Below are 26287 nucleotides of genomic sequence, written 5' to 3'. Positions count from 1 at the left end.
AGCCACCGTGACAACCCCAGAGCAGAGACTCAGAGGCCCGGTACCGGGTACCCCTCGGCCCTGCGGCGGTGGGGGGCGCTACACTCTGCAAAAACCTGAGACTATTAACCAGGCCTCCCTTGTTGAGCTAAGATATGATTTGAACTGCCTTATAAGCTTATCTATCTGTGTTTGGACTAAGACAAGGATTTATTCTTGTCAAGTATCCTCAAGAATAACTGTGCTTCATAGACTTTCTGCTTGATTGCATTTTCCTATGAAGTTTCCTATAGACTGCTAAGCTGCGTTTAATATTTACACCAAGTGTTGTGGACTTGAGTTTCTCTCTTCACCTGTTTGAATCACTGTGTGATAATATAGACTTTACCACTTATAAAACTGTGTCCTGTAGTTGTCTTGTTCCACGCAAAGAGTCTCCTGAGTTATCCCCTATAATTATTACAGGCACTTAGCCTCTCTCTTCCCACTCCCGTGTAGTGGTGGGATATGGGGTAATGAAGGGTTAATATCACCTTGCTATTGTAAGGTGACATTAAGCCAGGTTAATAATGGAGAGGCGTCAATTATGACACCTATCCATTCTTGATCCAATAGTACGAAATTGTTAGTAAAACACACACCCATTATAATAATAATAATAATAATTTTTATTTATATAGCGCCAACATATTCCGCAGCGCTTTACAACTTATAGAGGGGACTTGTACAGACAATAGACATTACAGCATAACAGAAATCACAGTTCAAAATAGATACCAGGAGGAATGAGGGCCCTGCTCTCAAGCTTACAAACTATGAGGAAAAGGGGAGACACGAGAGGTGGATGGTAACAATTGCTTTAATTATTGGGACCAGCCATAGTGTAAGGCTCGGGTGTTCATGTAAAGCTGCATGAACCAGTTAACTGCCTAAGTATGTAGCAGTACCGACACAGAGTGCTATTGACTGCATAAAGTGTATGAGAACATGATGCGAGGAACCTGATTATGTTTTTTTTTTTTTTTTCTATTTTTAATAGGCCACACAGGGATAGTTAGGTTAATGCGTTGAGGCGGTAGGCCAGTCTGAACAAATGCGTTTTTAGGGCACGCTTAAAACTGTGGGGATTGGGGATTAATCGTATTAACCTAGGTAATGCATTCCAAAGAATCGGCGCAGCACTTGTAAAGTCTTGGAGACGGGAATGGGAGGTTCTGATTATTGAGGATGCTAACCTGAGGTCATTAGCGGAGCGGAGGGCACGGGTAGGGTGGTAGACTGAGACCAGAGAGGAGATGTAGGGTGGTGCTGAGCCATGGAGTGCTTTGTGGATGAGGGTAGTAGTTTTGTACTGGATTCTGGAGTGGATGGGTAGCCAGTGTAATGACTGGCACAAGGTAGAGGCATCGGTGTAACGGTTGGTGAGGAATATGATCCTGGCAGCAGCATTCAGGACAGATTGGAGCGGGGAGAGTTTGGTAAGAGGGAGGCCGATTAGTAGAGAGTTACAATAGTCCAGACGGGAATGAATAAGAGAAACAGTAAGAGTTTTTGCAGAGTCGAAAGTAAGAAAAGGGCGAATTCTAGAAATGTTTTTGAGATGCAGATAAGAAGAGCGAGCCAGTGATCGGATGTGGGGGGTAAATGAAAGCTCGGAATCAAGGATGACCCCAAGGCAGCGGGCATGTTGCTTTGGAGTAATGGTGGAGTAAAAGTATTTTAATGAAATAAAGACACATGATGTTTTAACATTTTATTACACTCTAATTCCACCTGAAGACCCTTGTCACCTGAAATAAAGTTAAAAAAAACAACAATATTCCATACCTTCCGTCGTTCAGTCTTGTCCCACGCTGTAAATCCATCTGAAGGGGTTAAATCATTTTACACCCAGGAGCTCTGCTAATGCAGCTGTGCTCCTGACTGTAAAACTTGGTGAATGAATGTAATGCAGGGGAATTTACTGCAGTTACCTCGAGTCACGGTGATGCGCCCTCTGCTGGATGAACTCATATGAACTCGAGCCTGGGATCTAGCCCACGCTAATTTTTTCCGGGATTTAACCCTTTAATTTAATAGCTAGAGACCCCAAATTTTACACAGAGACACTTCTTACATTAGTAAAGAGGAATATGTAATAAAAGAAGGGATATGAAATGGTTTACTGTATGTAAACCATGTCTCATATCCTGTCGGGTTTGTGAACGAGATAGAATCTCTCACAGAATTTTTCTTATATGAAAGCGTCCTACCTTAATATAATCACCGCAGAAAAAGACACTATTTCAAATAGAGTAAATGACACAATAAAACTTAACATTTACTTCTTTTAAATAAAACTCTCTATACCACATACACGATCTAAAACACGTATGGCTGCTGACAAAGATACAGGGTGCACAAACTCCCTACTGGACCAACTATCTGTACCCTTCCTAGCAGCAGAGGTTGGCACCCTATATATACCTGCGCAATGGCGCCCCTGCTCAACGTAGACTGATCCTAACTAGCCCTAATAAACCCTGTCGTGCGGAAAAATAGAATAAACACATCCAGCAGACCATACACAACAGACAGACAATTAATTGTCACAATTAGTGCAAAGAGTGTGTTCATTTGCTATCACACTCCTAAAAAAAGTGTTGCACTTATAATAGACAAAAAAAGGGGGAATCATGTATATACTGTACAGGCTTGTGCATACGTGTGTTGGATTTTTAGTACACACACTTAAATAATATAATGCACTCTTAATATGGCCTATAATAGGGTAAAAAACAGCCTGTACCCCTAAACTGTACCTATCTACACCCTACCTGCCTGCGGGGGTTGGCACCCTAGATACCTGCGCAGAATGGCGCTCCCGCTCTAGTCGACTGTCCCAAACTCACCCTATTTTAATAAAGTAGGTGTGGACCCAAAAAAATGCTAGGCAGGAAAGGGTAAAAAAATGCAAAGATGGCAATAAATAGTGCAACACAGTGCAAATACACATAAATACACAGTGACATATAGTTATTCAGCTAATATCAACAAATATGTTCATCTCAGATTGTTCTATTCATATACACAAGTATGTTCAGCTCTCGACGTGTTTCCCCTATGTAGGTTCATCAGGAGACATACTTATATAAAAAAAAGCTTGTTTATAAGAACATAAAGACTTATCTGACTGTGATAAGGAACGTAATCAGAGCGGTGTGCCCTCTATCGCAGTGGAGAAACAATGTCCATCCTAAACCTGCCGGACTCTATCAGCCTCTGATTACGTTCCTTATCACAGTCAGATAAGTCTTTATGTTCTTATAAACGAGCTTTTTTTATATAAGTATGTCTCCTGATGAACCTACATAGGGGAAACGCGTCGAGAGCTGAACATACTTGTGTATATGAATAGAACAATCTGAGATGAACATATTTGTTGATATTAGCTGAATAACTATATGTCACTGTGTATTTATATGTATTTGCACTGTGTTGCACTATTTTTGCACTTTATTGCCATCTTTGCATTTTTTTACCGTTTCCTGCCTAGCATTTTTTTTGGGTCCGCACCTACTTTATTAAAATAGGGTGAGTTTGGGACAGTCAACTAGAGCGGGGGCGCCATTCTGCGCAGGTATCTAGGGTGCCAACCCCCGCAGGCAGGTAGGGTGTAGATAGGTACAGTTTAGGGGTACAGGCTGTTTTTTACCCTATTATAGGCCATATTAAGAGTGCATTATATTATTTAAGTGTGTGTACTAAAAAGCCAACACACGTATGCACAAGCCTGTATATACATGATTCCCCCTTTTTTTGTCTTTTATAAGTGCAACACTTTTTTTAGGAGTGTGATAGCAAATGAACACACTCTTTGCACTAATTGTGACAATTAATTGTCTGTCTGTTGTGTATGGTCTGCTGGATGTGTTTATTCTATTTTTCCGCACGACAGGGTTTATTAGGGCTAGTTAGGATCAGTCTACGTTGAGCAGGGGCGCCATTGCGCAGGTACAGTGGGGCAAAAAAGTATTTAGTCAGTCAGCAATAGTGCAAGTTCCACCACTTAAAAAGATGAGAGGCGTCTGTAATTTACATCATAGGTAGACCTCAATTATGGGAGACAAACTGAGGAAAAAAAATCCAGAAAATCACATTGTCTGTTTTTTTATCATTTTATTTGCATATTATGGTGGAAAATAAGTATTTGGTCAGAAACAAACAATCAAGATTTCTGGCTCTCACAGACCTGTAACTTCTTCTTTAAGAGTCTCCTCTTTCCTCCCCTCATTACCTGTAGTAATGGCACCTGTTTAAACTTGTTATCAGTATAAAAAGACACCTGTGCACACCCTCAAACAGTCTGACTCCAAACTCCACTATGGTGAAGACCAAAGAGCTGTCAAAGGACACCAGAAACAAAATTGTAGCCCTGCACCAGGCTGGGAAGACTGAATCTGCAATAGCCAACCAGCTTGGAGTGAAGAAATCAACAGTGGGAGCAATAATTAGAAAATGGAAGACATTCAAGACCACTGATAGTCTCCCTCGATCTGGGGCTCCACGCAAAATCCCACCCCGTGGGGTCAGAATGATCACAAGAACGGTGAGCAAAAATCCCAGAACCACGCAGGGGGACCTAGTGAATGAACTGCAGAGAGCTGGGACCAATGTAACAAGGCCTACCATAAGTAACACACTACGCCACCATGGACTCAGATCCTGCAGTGCCAGACGTGTCCCACTGCTTAAGCCAGTACATGTCCGGGCCCGTCTGAAGTTTGCTAGAGAGCATTTGGATGATCCAGAGGAGTTTTGGGAGAATGTCCTATGGTCTGATGAAACCAAACTGGAACTGTTTGGTAGAAACGCAACTTGTCGTGTTTGGAGGAAAAAGAATACTGAGTTGCATCCATCAAACACCATACCTACTGTAAAGCATGGTGGTGGAAACATCATGCTTTGGGGCTGTTTCTCTGCAAAGGGGCCAGGACGACTGATCCGGGTACATGAAAGAATGAATGGGGCCATGTATCGTGAGATTTTGAGTGCAAACCTCCTTCCATCAGCAAGGGCATTGAAGATGAAACGTGGCTTGGTCTTTCAACATGACAATGATCCAAAGCACACCGCTAGGGCAACGAAGGAGTGGCTTCGTAAGAAGCATTTCAAGGTCCTGGAGTGGCCTAGCCAGTCTCCAGATCTCAACCCTATAGAAAACCTTTGGAGGGAGTTGAAAGTCCGTGTTGCCAAGCGAAAAGCCAAAAACATCACTGCTCTAGAGGAGATCTGCATGGAGGAATGGGCCAACATACCAACAACAGTGTGTGGCAACCTTGTGAAGACTTACAGAAAACGTTTGACCTCTGTCATTGCCAACAAAGGATATATTACAAAGTATTAAGATGAAATTTTGTTTCTGACCAAATACTTATTTTCCACCATAATATGCAAATAAAATGATAAAAAAAACAGACAATGTGATTTTCTGTTTTTTTTTGCCTCAGTTTGTCTCCCATAGTTGAGGTCTACCTATGATGTAAATTACAGACGCCTCTCATCTTTTTAAGTGGTGGAACTTGCACTATTGCTGACTGACTAAATACTTTTTTGCCCCACTGTATATATAGGGTGCCAACCTCTGCTGCTAGGAAGGGTACAGATAGTTGGTCCAGTAGGGAGTTTGTGCACCCTGTATCTTTGTCAGCAGCCATACGTGTTTTAGATCGTGTATGTGGTATAGAGAGTTTTATTTAAAAGAAGTAAATGTTAAGTGTTATTGTGTCATTTACTCTATTTGAAATAGTGTCTTTTTCTGCGGTGATTGTGAAGGAGATAGGAAAAGCCGGCAATTGAATTACCGGCTTTTCTGCTATCTAGCGCTGAATTAAATATAAATATATATATATATATATTTGTCTCACTGCCATATATATATATACAGTACAGACCAAAAGTTTGGACACACCTTCTCATTTAAAGATTTTTCTGTATTTTCATGACTATGAAAATTGTACATTCACACTGAAGGCATCAAAACTATGAATTAACACATGTGGAATTATCCACTTAACAAAAAAGTGTGAAACAACTGAAATTATGTCTTATATTCTAGGTTCTTCAAAGTAGCCACCTTTTGCTTTGATGACTGCTTTGCACACTCTTGGCATTCTCTTGATGAGCTTCAAGAGGTAGTCACCGGGAATGGTTTTCACTTCACAGGTGTGCACTGTCAGGTTTAATAAGTGGTATTTCTTGCCTTATAAATGGGGTTGGGACCATCAGTTGTCTTGTGCAGAAGTCTGGTGGATACACAGCTGATAGTCCTACTGAATAGACTGTTAGAATTTGTATTATGGCATGAAAAAAGCAGCTAGGTAAAGAAAAACGAGTGGCCATCATTACTTTAAGAAATGAAAGTCAGTCAGTCCGAAAAATTGGGAAAACTTTGAAAGTGTCCCCAAGTGCAGTGGCAAATACCATCAAGCGCTACAAAGAAACTGGCTCACATGAGGACCGCCCCAGGAAAGGAAGACCAAGAGTCACCTCTGCTTCTGAGGATAAGTTTATCCGAGTCACCAGCCTCAGAAATCGCAGGTTAACAGCAGCTCAGAGTAGAGACCAGGTCAATGCCACACAGAGTTCTAGCAGCAGACACATCTCTATAACAACTGTTAAAAGGAGACTTTGTGTAGCAGGTAGTGTTGAGCGATACCGTCCGATACTTGAAAGTATCGGTATCGGAAAGTATCGGCCGATACCGGCAAAGTATCGGATCTAATCCGATACCGATACCCGATACTAATACAAGTCAATGGGACTCAAGTATCGGACGGTATCCCTGATGGTTCCCAGGGTCTGAAGGAGAGGAAACTCTCCTTCAGGCCCTGGGATCCATATTAATGTGTAAAATAAAGAATTAAAATAAAAAATATTGATATACTCACCTCTCCGACGCAGCCTGCACCTTACCGAGGGAACCGGCAGCCTTCTTTGCTTAAAATGCGCGCGTTTACTGCCTTCCGTGACGTCAAGGCTTCTGATTGGTCGCGTGCCGCCCATGTGACCGCGACGCGACCAATCACAACAAGCCGTGACGTAATTTTCAAATCCTGAATGCCTAGAATTAGGCATTCAGGACCTGAAAATTACGTCACGGCTTGTTGTGATTGGTCGCGTCGCGGTCACATGGGCGACACGCGACCAATCACAAGCCGTGACGTAATTTTCAAATCCTGAATGCCTAGAATTAGGCATTCAGGACCTGAAAATTACATCACGGCTTGTTGTGATTGGTCGCGTCGTGGTCACATGGGCGGCACGCGACCAATCAGAAGCCGTGACATCACCGAAGGCAGTAAACGCGCGCATTTTAAGCAAAGAAGGCTGCCGGTTCCCTCGGTAAGGTGCAGGCTGCGTCGGAGAGGTGAGTATATCCCTATTTTTTATTTTAATTCTTTCTTTTACACATTGATATTAATCCCGATACCGATTCCCGATATCACAAAAGTATCGGATCTCGGTATCGGAATTCCGATACCCGCAAGTATCGGCCGATACCCGATACTTGCGGTATCGGAATGCTCAACACTAGTAGCAGGCCTTCATGGTAAAATAGCTGCTAGGAAACCACTGCTAAGGACAGGCAACAAGCAGAAGAGACTTGTTTGGGCTAAAGAACACAAGGAATGGACATTAGACCAGTGGAAATCTGTGCATTGATCTGATGAGTCCAAATTTGAGATCTTTGGTTCCAACCAACGTGTCTGTGTGCGACGCAGAAAAGGTGAACGGATGGACTCTACATGCCTGGATCCCACCGTGAAGCATGGAGGAGGAGGCGTGATGGTGTGGGGGTGCTTTGCTGGTGACACTGTTGGGGATTTATTCAAAATTGAAGGCATACTGAACCAGCTTGGCTACCACAGCATCTTGCAGTGGCACGCTATTCCATCCGGTTTGCGTTTAGTTGGCCCATCATTTATTTTTCAACAGGACAATGACCCCAAACACACCTTCAGGCTGTGTAAGGGCTATTTGATCAAGAAGGAGAGTGATGGGGTGCTACGCCAGATGACCTTGCCTCCACAGACACCAGACCTGAACCCAATCGAGATGGTTTGGGGTGAGCTGGACCGCAGAGTGAAGGCAAAAGGGCCAACAAGTGCTAAGCATCTCTGGGAACTCCTTCAAGATTGTTGGAAGACCATTCCTGGTGACTACCTCTTGAAGCTCATCAAGAGAATGCCAAGAGTGTGCAAAGCAGTCATCAAAGCAAAAGGTGGCTACTTTGAAGAACCTAGAATATAAGACATAATTTCAGTTGTTTCACACTTTTTTTGTTAAGTATACAATTTCACATGTGTTAATTCATAGTTTTGATGCCTTCAGTGTGAATGTACAATTTTCATAGTCATGAAAATACAGAAAAATCTTTGAATCAGAAGGTGTGTCCAAACTTTTGGTCTGCACTGTATACATAGACTGTATATATGTTTTTAAGAATATTTGAGCCGATGGATCCATGATATTTCCATTTTGCAAGCCTGCGAGAAAAAATCGCCGTACGGAAGCCATACGGATGCCATACGGATGACACACGGATAAATTTGTGCGTAAAAATCGCATCCTTGCATTGAATACGGAACAGTGTTTTGGGACTGTATTTTCATACGCCTAGTGTGACGCCGGCCTAATTGTATAGCTGAGAATAATTATATTGCAAGGTCTTTTTTACCACGAAATGTAGACCGTAAAAGCAATTCTCAAAAAATGTCAGAATTGCGTTTTATTTTTCATAACAATTTCACAGCACTTGGAATTTTTTCCACATATTCCATTATTCATGTACTATTGATGCCTCTGGTGGTCTATTTATATACTGATGATGATTTGGGTTTTGTATTCATGTAGTGATGGTCGTTCTGGTGATGAATACATTACCAGAACTATCATCACTACATGAATACATCACCAAAGCCATCAGCGGTATAGAAATACATCATTAGAACCACTATTAGTAGTGATAAGCGAACGTGCTCGCCACTACTCGTTACTCACCCGAGTATCGGGGTACTTGGGGTACTCGCCGAGCAGCGAGGATTTCCAGGATTATTTGGCAGTAACTGCAGTCTCCACCTCACGTTTTTGGCGGACTTTAGAGACCCAATCATGGTGCAGGGATTGCCATGAAATGCCGCAGCCATCTTTGTTGTGGTCGTGTAGTGATTGGCTGGGCCGTACAGCATCATCCCAAGTATAAGAGACCTGGCGCCGCCCTGCTCGCCGCATTCTGTTCCTGTTTCAGCGAGAGTAGGGAGAGCTGCTGCCCAGATAGGGTCAGAATCATGGTTTTAGAGTTAGTGTAGGTCTGCAACTCTTACATCCACAACTCCTGAGAAATCAACAGTCCTTTTTAGGGCTAATTCGTGGGTCCCAATATTGCAGCGCTAGGTAGGCAGGGCACAGCATATCCACATCAGTACAAGGCCTGCAGGCACTGTATGTGCGTCCATTGCTCCCACTGCATCCTTCCCAAAGCTTCATAACTGCCTGCTGCTGCTGCAGCTTATTTACTGTCTATATACCTATTTTTTTAATTTTTTTTCCCACAAATTCTCCTACCAAAAATATATATATACAGTCTGTTATGTCAGACTGAGGCCAGTTGAAAAGTGATAGCTTGTCAGGCATGCGTAGCATAGTTGTGTGTGCTACCCTTGTGCCCCCTTTTTTTTTTTTGGGGGGGGGGTTAAATTCACCGAAAAAGGCCTCATGTATCTTTGTGCTCCAAGTTTGGTCATTGGAGGCCAGTGTACTTAATTTTTGGCTGTGTGATACTCACATTCTATACAGCGCTATTTCGCATAAGAAAAATTCAAAGGCCACAGATTATCCAGTGTGGTATTTCTGTGAGAGCCCTCATATATCTCTGCTCCAAGTTTGAACATTGTAGGCCGGTGTACTTATTTTTTGGCTGTGTGATACTCAAATTCTATACAGCACTATTTATCATCAAAAAAAATTGAAAGGCCACAGATTTGCCAGTGTGGTATTTCCGTTACAGCCGTCATATATCTCTGTGCTCCAAGTTTGGGCATTGGAGGCCAGTGTACTTATTTTTTGGCTGCGTGATACTCAAATTCTATACAGCACTATTTTGCATAAATTAACTTTAAAAAAAAAAAATTGAATACAGTTTGTTAGGTTAGGCTGAGGCCTGCCTGGTGTTTGGGTTTGAAAAATTATAGATTTGCAGGCATACTGATCACATATTATTTTGCTACTAATAAAGACATTTGTGTTGAGCATTTGAAATAGTGCAGTAGTCCATTTAAAATGGTTAAGGCAAGGGGCAAGGGATGGGGAAGTAGACGTGATGCAGATGGTGCATCCAGAGGACGAGGCCGTGGGCAAGGTGAAAGTGGGCAACAACAAAGACCCACATCTTCTCGCTCGACCTTCCTGTCCCAGTTTCTAGGGGACCGCAGCACACCACTATTGAAGCCAGAGCAGTGTGAAACAGTTGCTGCTTGGATAGCGGATAATGCTTCCAGTCACTTAGCCACCACCACCACCTTGTCTTCCACACAGTCAAGTCTGAGTAGCCGTGAGTGTGGCCAGGATATTCCTCACCCTGATCCTCCTTCCTCCCACCATGCCAAGTGCCCTGAGACAACTTATCCCACACTTGGACACGCTGAAGAGCTGTTTAGTTTTCCACTTCAAGATTCAGAAATTTCTTCCGGTCAACCTGAAGTGGGGAAAGATGAGATCACATGTAGAGCTGCCCAAAGCTTTGACCAGCCCCAGTCACACGAAGGCGATGGTGGGAAAGTGTCACAAGAGGTGGACGATGATGAGACACAATTGCCAGAAAATCAGGAGGAGGAGCAGGGTGTGGATGTGGAAGACGAGGTGGTGGCTGACATAGTGACTGACCCAACCTGGCAGGGGGACATGCATAGCGAGGACAGCAGCACATATCCCCCCAACAGGCAGGAAGAAGCAGTGTGGTGGCCACAGACAGAAGGCGTGCATCTGTTCCCCGTAACACCAACATGAGTGAAGTTGCCATTCCACCTGTGAGATCTTCCCGAGTTTGGCTATTTTTTAAAGACTCTGCTGATAACCCCAAACAGGCCATTTGCAGCACCTGCCATGCCCGCATCAGCAAGGGTAGCAAAACAACCAGCCTGACCACCACCAGCATGATCAAGCACATGCAAGCAAAGCACCCGACTTTGTGGGCCGAACCCCAGGCTCCAGGACCACTGCCTGCTGGTCACACTACTGCTTCTTCCACTGGTTTGCGTAGAAGCCAATCCTCAGTACACCGTGCATGTGAAGATGCCTCTAGCCCTGAACCTGTTGTGGCCCACAGTCAAGCAGCACCATCAGCAAGCGCTTCCAAGTCCTTGTCCCAGCACAGCATTCAGTTGTCTATAACCCAGTCTTTGGAACGCAAGCGGAAATACCCAGCCAACGCCCCACAGGCCACAGTCCTCAATTCTAATATTTCTCTATTGCTGGCGCTAGAAATGCTGCCTTTTAGGCTTTTGTTCAGATAGAAGCTTTCCGCAACCTGATGGCGGCAGCCGTCCCAAGGTACTCGGTCCCCAGTCGCCACTATTTCTCCCGGTGTGCCATACCGGCATTACACCAGCATGTGTCCCACAACATTACCCGTGCCCTCAACAATGCTGTTACCGGGACGATACATCTCAATGACGGCACACTGGGTTAACATAGTGGATTGCGGGACCCAGTCGGACCTTGGGATGGAACACATCCTCCCCACACCGAGGATTGCTGGCCCTATGTCAATCAGGGTTGCCCCCACAGTCTACAGCTCCTGCACCTCCTCCTCCTCTTCATCCTCCAACTCTGAAATCAACACATCAGTCAGAAGCTGGAAGCAGTGCAGCACTGCCTCAGCCAAGCGGCAACAGGCTGTGCTGAAGCTAAACTGCATAGGTTACAAACCTCACAATGCAGAAGAGTTGAGGACAGCGCTGAAAGAGCAGTCAGATGTTTGGATGACACCGCTGAAGCTACAGCCAGGCATGGTCGTGTGTGACAATGACAACAACCTGGTGGCGGCTCTGAGGCAAGGTGAGCTCATACACGTACCTTGCTTGGCCCATGTGCTTAACCTCGTGGTTCAACGTTTTCTGAAAAGCTACCCGGAGCTGCCGGATCTGCTAGTGAAAGTATGCCGTCTGTCTACCCATTTTAGAAATTAAGCTGCAGCTTCAGCCGCCCTTGCCATGCTTCAGCAGTGTTTTCAGCTTCCAGCTCAAAGACTGTTGTGTGATGTCCCCACGCGCTGGAACTCTATGCTGCATATGTTGGAAAGGATTTGTAAGCAGAAGATGGCCGTTGTTGACTACTAATGCAGCGCTCCAGAGTCCTGGTCGTTGCAGTAATGTCATTCTTCCACCAGGGGGAGTGATATTATGTCTGAAGGCAATAAAGGAGATCTCTTCACCAGGTAAATACAATGCATGCAACATGTTCACACTCCAGACCAGAAGGGGGAGCTCTAAGCCTGTTTAAGGTGAACTCCCCTATATAACATCCTGATCTGGAGGGAAAAGGGGTTCAGAGTTTGGTTCCTGTCAGGAAGACAGAAGGAGAGGAGCTCTGCTGGCATGAAGTGCTGCAACTCCTGGGAAAAGACACTAAAGTGAACAGATTGCAGAGAGTGTGCAGGAAAGCAGAGCAAAGGAGAATATCATACGGAGATCAGCCAGGAACAAGCTGCTTCCCTCTGAGGCGCAGTAATCCGGTAGCCAGCATACCGAGGGAGCAATCATCTCCAAGCCTTGCTTCAGAGACTGGCAGGACAGTTAATTCCACGTTGGCTGCCCGACCTACACCCAGGAGACACGGTGGCAACTTGTGGGGGCTGGGGCATCGTAGGATCCCTGTAAAAAGCCTCAGGCCACCAGTCATACGGGTTTGTCCTATCCACACCATCTGGAGGACAGAGAGAGAAATAACATCTAGAACATCTACAACAGTTGTGAGGACCTTACCGAGAAGCTCAGCAGGGAGGTACTACAATACACAGGCGCTAGAGGAAGGCTACTGATTTCCACCTGGATAAGGGGACTCTGGATCTGCCTTCGGACCGGCCGGACTCTGCCTACCCTGTGGTCTGTACTCTGGACTGTGGATGCTGAAGCCTTCAGTAAAGGTAAAGAGACTGCAACCTTGTGTCCTCGTTATTCACTGCACCTTACATCATCCACCATCCACCATCTACACCTCTGGGAAGCCCTGGGGATACACTTCACCTGTGGGAAGGTATACCATCTAGCTGCCATCACATCACCCCAGCGGACCCCTAAGCAGCGTCGGTAATCCTGACCAAATACCATGGGTGGCGTCACGAACATTATCCCTTTAAAGACCTTTCCCTTTTAATACGGACGTCCCTAGGGCCACGGACCGTGTCAGCCACCGTGACATCCCCCTTGAGAACCGAAGGGCCCGGCTCCGAGTACCCCACGGTCCAATGGGGGCGCTCCAAACTTGGCATCACGAACAGGATATACTTAAGCCTGAAAGTCGGGTCATGTGCGCCTAAGAACTGTGCCAGAACTGTATTTGAACTGTGATTTGTTGAAAGACTGTGTATTGCAAAAGACCGCCAAAATTCCCACCAAAACCGCCGCCATTACAGTGCCACGAAGAGCGCAGGAGAAGAAGAAGGGCGTGCCAACATTGGAGGAGACTGCCAAAGCGGCGCCAAAAGTGACGACCGCCCCCTCCGACTACTTCTGCAAGATGATGATGTGTGTTATGGACCTGGTGGTTAGGAGCACCCGAAATGACCTGATGGTTAAAATGGAAAACCTGGGACAAGCTCTGAGGAAGTGGTAACTCTACTGACCGCAATCCCTAATCCTATCACACACACTAGAAATAGCCGTGGAGCGTACCTAACTCTCCCTAGACGCCTCTTCACAGCCTAAGAGCTAACTACCCCTAAAGATAGAAATAGCAGCCTACCTTGCCTCAGAGAAATTCCCCAAAGTAAAGGTAGCCCCCCACAAATATTGACTGTGAGTTAAGAGGGAAGTAACAAACACAGGAATGAAACAGATTTTAGCAAAGGAGGCCGAATCTTCTCTAGATAGACAGAGGATAGGAAAGGGAACTATGCGGTCAGTACCAAAAACTACAAAAACCACGCAGAGTGTGCAAAAAGACCTCCACACCGACTCACGGTGTGGAGGTGCAGCTCTGCACCCCCAGAGCTTCCAGCTAGCAAGGAAATATCATAATAGCAAGCTGGACAAAAAACATAGCATGTACTGAGAAATATATTCAAAGACCAATGAACAGCAAATGGACTAGTAAGGACTTAGCTTCTGCTGGAGTAGACAGGTCATCAGAGAAATCCAAGAGAGATCTGAACCAGTACTGAGACATTGACAGCTGGCATGAACTAACGACCTGGGCAGAGTTAAATAGGGAAGCCAGCAGCAGCAATAAATGAGGGCAGCTGAGAAAGCCAACCTCAAAGATCAGCAGTTCCACTCAAAGCCACCAGAGGGTGTCCAAGGACAGAACTCACCAAAGTACCATTCACGACCACATGAGGGAGCCCAAGAACGGAATTCACAACAGACGTGCCCAGAAGCCAAGAAGGAGCTCCACCCCCAGAAAAAGGAGGAGCAGCGTGCATGTGCGGCCGCAGACCTCGGAGCAGAGATGGCGACAAGCAGGTACCCGAATGACGACGAAGTGACCCAGGACCATCTCAGCCGACCGGAGAACCCGAACTTGCCGCTGCTGGAGGATCCGGACTTCTTGGACCCGCAGGTGGAGGAGTCGAGCCCTCAACTCCCGGACGTGGAGCCGACAGCAGTGAAGAAATGGAAGTCGGAGCTGTGCAGGAAGATCGCACTGAAAGAACCATGGTCCGAGCAGCAGCAGACTCCAGCGTCCTCATCAGCAGAGCGGATCGACATCGGTGGAACCACATCAGACGCAGGTACGGAAAACGCCCCTGCCCCACAGACCGATCCTGCTCCTGTGGCCGCTCCCCGCCCCGACTGTGACCAACCACCAGCTGCCGTTCTAGCCCTAATGGCCTCCGACGCGATGGAAGAGGTACTGCCCCCGTTACCGACATCTATGGGCTTACCACTAGACGTGAGACCCGAGGGGGTGATCTTCAAATGGGACGCTCCAAAGACCAAACCGGACGGGTCCAAACAAAACGGTTCCTATCTTGCGAGGCTCACCTGGGAAGAGTACAAAAATGCCTAACTTCACACTGGAAAAACCGAAAGGAAACGGAACAGAATGCCCACTATAAAGTGCAGAAGCCTAAGACCAAACGCTGCAATAAGAGCTCGGCGAAGCAAGGAACGGTATTAGCCTTTCACCGGAAAAGGGGTTGGGGCTTTATACAGGAGCCGGGGCTACCAGCTGAAGTCTTCGTTACCAGCTATAACGTGGAGGCCCAGTTTCGCGACAGTCACCATAACCGAAACTTGAGCAGAGGGGATCATGTGACCTACACTCGCCACTGGAGTGAGCAGGGTTGGTACGCTAAGAACGTTAAGCGATGTGAACCTGCTGTAGCACCACCTGCTGCCATGACTAAGACTAACAACATTACTCCCCTAGTCTCTGAACTAGCGGGTCCCAACACTACCACCACTGTGTGTATCATTTCTACTACTGAATCTGCTACTAAAACTGACATCTGTACCCAGACCACTAATGACTTGACCACAACTGAGAGACAAGCCCAAGACGTCACTACAGCATCAGACGAGAGCTTGGATACCAACCTTCCCAGGCCAGGAAGTGTTCACTACCGACTGATGCCTTGTAACCTACTGTAGTAAACCTCGAAGAAACCGATGAAACTGTAAATAGTTAAAAACTTTTCCTGTTTCTTTGCTGCTTTCCAAGTACTGAACCCGTCCAGGGTTATTTCCTTAAAGGGTCCTCAGTTTAAGGAGGATCCTATGTTTTTGCACAAGTTTTCTTATTTCTTTTACCAAAGAACTGCAGAATCATGGACTGTTGCCTGATCACAAACTGTCCTTGTAAATTGTTTGCACCTTCTTAAAGGTGCTCTCTACTGGTTTTACAAAAGAGGCTTTTACAGAGACTGCCTCTTAACAGAAACTGCTGTTAATTATGCTGTAAAAATAACTTTGCCTTACAGACCTGAAGAAAAACCCGTTGGTGTGGCAGAATTCCGGGTCAGGATTACACATCTTGTAGCCCACCCAAGACCAACGTTCGGGGGTTCGTAACGGGTCCCTCATATCGCATCACGTCACCTTTGAACTGACTTGAATATTGATGATGTGATCGTTTGCCTTACCTCAGAAAAAGACTTGGGTTTCCTCTTAAAGGGAATGTTAGTTTGTTGCACTTTCCTTAAAAGTGATAATGTTTGAAAGTGTTGAGCAGTTAGATAGTAATAATGTTTACATAGTCAATAGTATGTAGCTAAGAGTAGGAAATGTTAGATGATGTACTTTAAATAAAATGGAGGTAAATAAGCTGAAGAAAAATGCAGTGAGCCCGTAGGGGTAGATAGATAGTCCTGCATGTGAAGAAGCGAATAGAGAAAATGTTAATTTGCACTTTGAAGTTTGATAGTACACCCTTAGAGGGTACTTGCACTTAAGGACTGTTTTAGCACTTAGTAGATAACAGATAGTATACCTGTACGGGTAATAGTATTTTATAGTTATGCATCTGTATTGTCTTTATTAGTCATGTAAATATGTTATTGTTTGCAACGTTCAAGTGTTCTCACCTCCCATAAAGGGAAGCATAGTTATATAAATTTGTTTTATAGCATTTCAAAAATTTTGCATGTCTTTTGCTAATGTATTGTTGTTTTCATTTCCCAGTCCGGGAGTACTGGATTTAATGGGGGGGGGGGGGGTGCAGCATCCCAGAGTCCTGGTCGTTGCAGTAATGTAATTCTTCCACCAGGGGGAGTGATATTACGTCTGAAGGCAATAAAGGAGATCTCTTCACCAGGTAAATATAATGCATGCAACATGTTCACATTCCTGACCAGAAGGGGGAGCTCTAAGCCTGTTTAAGGTGAACTCCCCTAGATAACATCCTGATCTGGAGGGAAAAGGGGTTCAGAGTTTGGTTCCTGTCAGGAAGACAGAAGGAGAGGAGCTCTGCTGGCATGAAGTGCTGCAACTCCTGGGAAAAGACACTAAAGTGAACAGATTGCAGAGAGTGTGCAGGATAGCAGAGCACAGGAGAAGAATATCAGAGGGAGATCAGCCAGGAACAAGCTGCTTCCCTCTGAGGCGCAGTAATCCGGTAGCCAGCATACCGAGGGAGCAATCATCTCCAAGCCTTGCTTCAGGGACTGGCAGGACAGTTAATTCCACGTTGGCTGCCCGACCTACACCCAGGAGACACGGTGGCAACTTGTGGGGGCTGGGGCATCGTAGGGTCCCTGTAAAAAGCCTCAGGCCACCAGTCATACGTGTTTGTCCTATCCACACCATCTGGGGGACAGAGAGAGAAATAACATATAGAACATCTACAACAGTTGTGAGGACCTTACCGAGAAGCTCAGCAGGGAGGTACTACAATACACAGGCGCTAGAGGAAGGCTACTGATTTCCAACTGGATAAGGGGACTCTGGATTTGCCTTCGGACCGGCTGGACTCTGCCTACCCTGTGGTCTGTACTCTGGACTGTGGATGCTGAAGCCTTCAGTAAAGGTAAAGAGACTGCAACCTTGTGTCCTCGTTATTCACTGCGCCTTACATCATCCACCATCCACCATCTACACCTCTGGGAAACCCTGGGGATACACTTCACCTGTGGGAAGGTATACCATCTAGCTGCTATCACATCACCCCAGCGGACCCCTAAGCAGCGTCGGTCATCCTGACCGAATACCACAGGTGGCGTCACGAACATTATCCCTTTAAAGACCTTTCCCTTTTAATACGGACGTCCCTAGGGCCACGGACCGGGTCAGCCACCGTGACATCCCCCTTGAGGACCGAAGGGCCCGGCTCCGAGTACCCCACAGTCCTATGGGGGCGCTCCACTAACATCAACAAGGCCGTTGAATTTCAGGTCAGACTCTACACATAAGACCTCAGGAGTGGACATGGATGTCAGACATATGTAACATCCTCCAAAACTTTGAGGACTGCACCTAGATGGTGAGCGGCGATGATGCCATAATTAGCAACACCATCCCGCTTCTCAGCATTCTGAAAAACACTCTGCTCACAATCAAAGAGGATGCATTGCAGGCGGAGCACGAGGACATGGAGCAAGGAAACATACAGAGGGATTACACTCAGCCCAGCCTCATGTCTTATCAATGTGGATTGGTAGGCAATGAGGAGGAGGAGGAGGAAGAACAAGAGCTACTTTCATGCGTTATAGATGGTACTACAAACACATCTGTATTAGCTTCTGTTCAGCGGGGATGGCCTGAGGACAGGGAGGAGGAAGAGGAGGATGAGGAGGACAGCATGGTCAGTCGTCCTGTTGGTGAGGACACAGAAGTCTTGCCTGTTAGCAGTCTGGCATGCATGGCTGACTTTATGTTGTGCTGCATTTCACATGACCCTCGGATTATCAAAATTTTGGGCGACACTCATTGCTGGTTGGTGACACTTCTAGACCCACGCTACAAGGGGAACTTTCAATCTCTTCTGCCTGAGGCAGAGAGATGTACTAAAATGTTACAGTACCACAGGGCCCTTGTGGCGGAATTACTTAGAAAATTCCTGTGTGAGAACGCTGGCAGCAGATGTCAGAGTTTGTTGTGCAACCAAGGACTCCAAGCGAGAGAGACAGAAGTACAATCCAGCTCAGGCAGGGGAACAATGGCCAAGGTCTGTGACTCTTTTCTCAGACCCTCCCATTGTGGCAGCACAGAGGCAAGGGGTGCTGTCACAAGAAGTGCAATGTTTGGGAAGATGGTGAGGGAGTACCTTGCAGAACGTACAAACGTCCTCCTTGATTCCTCTGTGCCTTTTAATTATTGGTTATCCAAGCTGGACACATGGCATGAACTGGCTCACTACACCTTGGAGGTCCTCGCCTGCCCTGCTGCTAGCGTTCTGTCAGAGAGGGTTTTTAGTGCCGCTGGTGAATTATCACAGATAAGCGCATCCGCCTGTCAACTGAAAATGCTGACAGGCTGACTCTTATAAAAATGAACAAGGCCCGGATTGAAAAAGAATTCTGTACACCACCAAGTGAAAACAGCGAAACATAACCTCTAATAAATTCTCTTTTTGGGGAGGTGTATTCTCATGCACCTCTTCACAACTACACATGGGTATACGCTTCCACATTTGGTCTGTTTGTTGTTCTCCTCCTCCTTATCCTCATCATCCAGAACCACTAGATGACCAGGGTGAACATGCTCTGTACTGTTATAGGCTGGTGATTTTTGGGCACGGGGGCTGTGAAGGCACTATTTTTTTTTGTAAAAACAGGACCCCATATTGGGGAATTGGGCATTACATTACATTGGGCCTACTTCTTAAGTCTGTCTCCTGCAATGTGTCCTTTAACTGCCACTAGATGACCAGGGTGAACGTGCTCAGTGCTGTTATAGGCAGGTAATTTTTGGGCACGGGGCTGTGAAGGCACTATTTTATTTTGTAAAAACAGGACCCCACATTGGGGAATTGGGCATTACATTACATTGGGCCTACTTCATAAGTCTCTCTCCTGCAATGTGTCCTTTAACTGCCACTAGATGACCAGGGTGCACGTGCTCAGTACTGTTATAGGCCGGTGATTATTTGGGCACGGGGCTGTGAAGGCACTATTTTATTTTGTAAAAACAGGACCCCACATTCGGGAATTGGGCATTACATTACATTGGGCCTACTTCTTCAATCTGTCTCCTGCAATGTGTCCTTTAACTGCCACTAGATGACCAGAGTGAACGTGCTCTGTACTGTTATAGGCCAGTGATTTTGGGGCACGGGGGCTGTGAAGGCACTATTTCATTTTGTAAAAACAGGACCCCACATTGGGGAATTGGGTATTACAAAACATTGGGCCTACTTCTTAAGTCTGTCTCCTGCAGTGTGTCCTTTAACTGCCACTAGAGGACCAGGGTGCACGTGCTCAGTGCCGTTATAGGCCGGTTATTTTTGGGCACGGGGCTGTGAAGGCACTATTTTATTTTGTTAAAACAGGACCCCACATTGGGGAATTGGGCATTACATTACATTGGGCATACTTCTTCAGTCTGTCTCCTGCAATGTGTCCTTTAACTGCCTCTAGATGCCCAGAGTGAACGTGCTCTGTACTGTTATAGGCCGGTGATTTTTGGGCACGGGGGCTGTGAAGGCACTATTTAATTTAGTAAAAACAGGACCCCACATTGGGGAATTGGGCATTACATTACATTGGGCCTACTTCTTAAGTCTGTCTCCTGCAATGTTATAAAGAGAACCTGGCACTCAACTTAATTATAGGAAGCTCAGTATTTATTGTGTAGTACCAATAAACGTTTCAGTCTAAGGCGACCTTCTTCAGTAGCTACAACCAAAATAATATAAACATCATGTAACAAAGTACATATACAATTAGACAGTCTTATGTCATATTGAGTTGCAAACAGTAAAGCAAGAAAAAAGGAAAAGAAAGGGGGGGTAATGAAACATAACAAAAGTATATACAATCCTGTAAATGGTCATAGTGGATCAGTTAGATATCTCATCAATGTTGGTGGAGCCACCAAAAATTCAGGTGGAGTGCATAATATTAAGAAAGATAGCATACCGTACTTATACATTTGGAAAAACGATAGTGGTGATCAGATTAAATCCTGATCCGTTATGCTGTGAACATAATGAATGAAACAAGGTGTCATAAGATGGTGATATGGCAGGGATGCACAGTGCGCATACATGGAGATGGATTACCTTCTTACTACTGGTAGAGCATCCAACAAGAAGGACGGAAAATAAGCTGTAAACCGAGATATAAAGAGGCCTCCTTAGTGTAACGCCCACAGGGTGTGACAAGGTAAAGTGGACTCACTAGACCACTGATGGTGCAGTGGCGGCTGTATACCCGATACTCAAAAGACAGGAGAGTGGATCTCATAAACCAAAAGATATTTATTAACAAAGTAAAAACAAAAAGGAAACAGGTGTCAGAGGGAAAGAACCTCTGGATCACAACTCTGTACCACGTAGTGGAGCACCGGGCAAGGTGTACCCCTATACAGGGATTCCCCCGTCACATCACCAGGTGGCCTGAATGCTACGAATCCAGGACCAGAGGACGACCCGTACTGACAAACTAGCAACACAGTAGAATACTTGGGCCTGCTGGTGGAGACAATCCCAGAAGCTCCATGAAATCCAACAAGGTTAATCCCACTGATATCAGGGTCTGGAGGATTCCGTGAGGAGAGGCAAGACAACTTGGAGTGGGAACCAGAGAGACCAGAGGAGTCCAGAATGGGATTCGCCAGAAGACGACTCTGTGAAAATAGAGACATAAGTAAAGTGCAGAGCACAGCAGAGCGTGGCCTGAAGCTGAGGCAACAATCCAAAGAATGAACACATTGCCCAGGCACCTCCCTTAAGGGGAGGGTGCTTTTTATGCACAGAGCATCATAACACAGACAGCCCTAATAGCGAACAGGTGTCCTGCTGTTTCAAGTATGTGCAGAAAGCAGGGCGCGGCTCCTAAGAGCATTTCCAGGAGACTTGCCAAGAGGATGCAGGTTCTTAGCAGAGAAAGAAGCCGCTGATCGTCTGGAGCCACGGACAGGGTAAGTAAGGCTGTGTTATAGGCGCCGGTCTCCCTGCACAGTGGAGGCCGGACCTGCGGCTGAGGGCATGACAGTACCCCCCCCTTCTTCAAACCTGTCAGGAATAGTGTTGAGCATTCCGATACTGCAAGTATCGGGTATCGGCCGATATTTGCTGTATCGGAATTTCCGATACCGAGATCCGATACTTTTGTGGTATCGGGTATCGGGTATCGCAACAACATTAATGTAATAATGTGTAAAAGAGAGAATTAAAATAAAAAATATTGCTATACTCACCTGTCCGACGCAGCCTGGACCTCAGCGAGGGAACCGGCAGCGTTGTTTGTTTAAAATTTGCGCTTTTACTTGGTTACGTGAAGTCCCGGCTTGTGATTGGTCAGGGCGGCCATGTTGCCGGGACGCGGACCAATCACAGCAAGCCGTGACGAAATTACGTCACGGCTTGCTGTGATTGGTCCGCGTCCCGGCAACATGGCCGCCATTAACCAATCACAAGCCGTGACGTCACGGGAGGCTGGACATGCGCGTATTTTAAAAAGCGCGCGTGTCCAGCCTCCCGTGACGTCACGGCTTGTGATTGGTTAATGGCGGCCATGTTGCCGGGACGCGGACCAATCACAGCAAGCCGTGACGTAATTTCGTCACGGCTTGCTGTGATTGGTCCCCGTCCCGGCAACATGGCCGCCCTGACCAATCACAAGCCGGGACTTCACGTAACCAAGTAAAAGCGCGAATTTTAAACAAACAACGCTGCCGGTTCCCTCGCTGAGGTCCAGGCTGCGTCGGACAGGTGAGTATAGCAATATTTTTTATTTTAATTCTTTATTTTACACATTTATATGGATCCCAGGGTCTGAAGGAGAGTTTCCTCTCCTTCAGACCCTGGGAACCATCAGGAATACCGTCCGATACTTGAGTCCCATTGACTTGTATTGGTATCGGGTATCGGTATCGGATTGGATCCGATACTTTGCCGGTATCGGCCGATACTTTCCGATACCGATACTTTCAAGTATCGGACGGTATCGCTCAACACTAGTCAGGAACCTTCTAAGAAGAACTGGGGCATTAATGCTCTCCTCAGGCTCCCAGGATCTCTCTTCAAGACCATATCCCTTCCAGTCAACCAGAAAGAGTGACCTGCCCCCTCTTTTCTTCATGGCCAGGATGTCCTTCACTTCATAAATGTCCTCGGAACTGACAGGAGAAGGAAAATTACCTGGATCCTGGGTGAAGCGGCTGAGAACAACTGGTTTCAGCAGGGATACATGGAAGGAGTTATGGATCCGTAAGGAGGCAGGCAATTTCAAACGATAGCACACATCGTTGATTCGGTGGAGTACTTCAAAAGGACCGATGAAACGAGGAGCCAGCTTATAAGAAAGGACTTTAAGTCGGATGTGCCTGGAAGACAGCCATACCTTATCTCCAGGATGGAAAGGTGGAGGATCCAGAAGTCTCTTATCCGCATGTTCTTTGGTTCGAACCGATGCCTGCTCCAGCGAGGTCCTCGTCTCAGTCCAGACTTTTGTGAAGTCCTTGGCCAGGGACTCAGCTGCAGGATTTCCGGAAGCAAGAGGCAGTGGAGTCGGGATCTTAGGATGCTGTCCATAAACAATGAAAAATGGGGAGTTAGAGGAGGACTCACCGACATGATTATTGTAGGAAAACTCAGCCCATGGCAGCAGGTCGGCCCAGTCGCTGTGGTGACCATTCACAAAGTGTCGCAGATAGTTGGTGAGGACTTGATTCACTCTCTCCACTTGGCCATTAGATTGTGGGTGATAGGCCGAGGAGAAGTCCAGGGTGACATCCAACAGTTTACAGAGGGACCGCCAGAATCGGGAAATGATTTGGACTCCTCTGTCAGAAACAATGTGGAGTGGAAGTCCGTGAAGCCGAAGGACATGCTGAATGAAGAGCTCTGCGAATTTAGGAGCGGAAGGAAGACCAGACAGTGGAGTGAAATGTCCCATCTTGGAGAGCCAGTCTACAACAACCCAGATTACTGTACAACTGGATGATGCTGGCAGATCTGTGATGAAATCCATGGCAATGTGTTGCCAGGGAGCAGACGGAATCGGGAGAGGGAGGAGGTGACCGGCTGGCAGTTTCTTGGGTGTTTTATTACGAGCACAGGAGGGACAGGCAGCAACAAAGTTCAGAACATCTTGGCGCAAGGTGGACCACCAGTATTGTCGAGAAATTAGTTGTAACGTCTTCTTTTGACCCGCGTGTCCGGCAAGCTTAGAAGAATGACCCCAGTGTAGAACTCGCTTCTTGTCTCTTTCAGTTACAAGGGTCTTACCGGGAGGGAGCTGCAACAGCCTGACTGGAGCCACCATGATCATCTTGGATGGTTCAATGATATGCTGAAGCTCCTCTTCAAGGTCGTCTGACAAGAAGGACCTGGAAAGCGCATTGGCTTTGATATTCTCTGCAGGACGGAAATGGAGAGAGAAATTGATGACTGGATGAACTGCGCCTTCAAGCAGATATCGCCATTCCTCTAAGGCTAGCTTAATTGCCAGTAACTCTCTATCACCAATTGAGTAGTTACGTTCAGGCCGATGAAGAGCTGGTGCGGTTGAGAAGGCTTGTTTGAGGGAGGGGAAAGCTGATTCGGCCTCAGGAGTCCAATCATTAGGTTTGGGACCTTTACAAGTCACGACAGTGAGTGGTCTTACCAGAGAGGAGAATTGGGGAATGAATTGCCGATAGTAGTTGGCGAATCCTAGGAACCGCTGAATGGCCTTGATTCCCTCAGGTTTTGGCCACTTTAACACGGCAGAGACCTTCTCTGGATCCATCTCGAGAACTGTATCGGAAATAATATAGCCAAGAAAGGCTAAAGACCTCCGTTCAAACAGACATTTCTCAAACTTTGCGTAGAGACGATTCTCCCTCAATCTTTGAAGAACGAGATGAACTTTGCTCCTGTGAGTTGGTAAGTCGGGAGAAAACACCAGGATGTCATCCAGATACACCACCACACAAACAGAGCAGGTCACGGAATACATCATTGACAAACTCCTGGAAGACAGCGGGTGCATTGCTTAACCCGAAAGGCATGACCAGATATTCGTAGTGACCATCTCGCATGTTGAAGGCGGTTTTCCACTCATCCCCGGATCGTATCCTGACAAGGTTGTAAGCCAACGGAGATCCAACTTGGTGAAAATCCTGGAACCTCGAAGCCAATCAAAGAGCTCAGGAATTAAGGGAAGTGGGTATCTGTTCTTTACCGTTATTAGGTTGAGACCACGGTAGTCGATGCATGGGCGAAGAGACCCATCTTTCTTCTTGACGAAGAAGAACCCAGCTCCAGCTGGGGAGGAGGACTTCCAGATAAACCCTCGAGCCAAATTCTCCTTGATGTAATCGGACATGGCTTGAGTCTCAGTAGGAGAAAGAGGGTAGATCCTACCTCGAGGCGGAGTAGATCCAGGGATTAGATCGATGGGGCAATCGTAAGGCCTGTGCGGTGGAAGTGTCTCGGCTTCCCTCTTATTGAATACGTCTGCGAAGGACCAGTAGGCAGACGGTAACCCGGGTAAAGCTGCCGGAGGCCATGTGGTAGAACCAGGCCTTACTGGTTTGAGGCAGTGTTCGTGACAAGACTGATCCCATCGAAGGACATCTTCAGACCGCCAATCCAGAACAGGTTAGTGGAGGCGCAGCCACGGAAGACCTAGAAGGAATGGTGGAGAAAGATTCGGTAACACATAGAAGGTAATTTTTTCCCTGTGGAGTGCTCCGATTAGAAGCTCCACCTCTTCGGTGATACCGATAATGGCATCTTTCAGGGGTCTACCATCTACGGAGGCGATGCGCCAGGACCGCTGCAGTGGAACAATTGGAATCCCGAACCGCCTGGCCACAGCTTGCTGGATGAAATTTCCACCAGATCCAGAGTCCAGATAGGCCGTCTCGGAGAACCGAATCTTCCCGAAGATCACCTGTATGGATATGGTTAGTGGGAGAAAAGAGTCATTCTCACCTAGGGAGGTCTCCCTTACCTGTCCTAGGCAGAAGAGTTCTTCTGACCTCTCAGTTCCACTGCATTGACCGGAAGTGGAGCGTCCACCATAACGATATGGATTCCTAGTGGGAATCTCCTCCTGCTGATTCCTCTTCACCTTCACGCGGTCAAGCTCCATGGGCTTATCCTCAAAGACTGGGGCAGGACAAAGCGGAAACCGGGTTTCGGTGAAGAAGACACTGGATGAGGAAATTGCTTCTCGAGAAGCCTCTCTCTGGAGCGCTGCTGAAGACGCAGGTCAATCCGAATCACGAGGGATATGAGATCATCCAGGGTCTCGGGTAGGTCCCTGCCTGCCAATTCGTCCTTGACTCTTCCAGACAACCCTTGCCGGAAGACTCCGACCAGGGGCTCATTGGTCCACTGGAGCTCCGAAGCCAAGGTGCGGAAACGGATGGCATACTGACCGACAGAGAGAGAGCCCTGTTGCAAATCAAAGAGAGACTCCATGGCAGATGAGGCATGACCAGGCTCATCAAATATCTTG

The sequence above is a fragment of the Ranitomeya variabilis genome, chromosome 2, assembly GCF_051348905.1.
Source record: "Ranitomeya variabilis isolate aRanVar5 chromosome 2, aRanVar5.hap1, whole genome shotgun sequence".
Taxonomy (NCBI): Eukaryota; Metazoa; Chordata; class Amphibia; order Anura; family Dendrobatidae; genus Ranitomeya; species Ranitomeya variabilis.
This window is presented reverse-complemented; position numbering follows the sequence as displayed.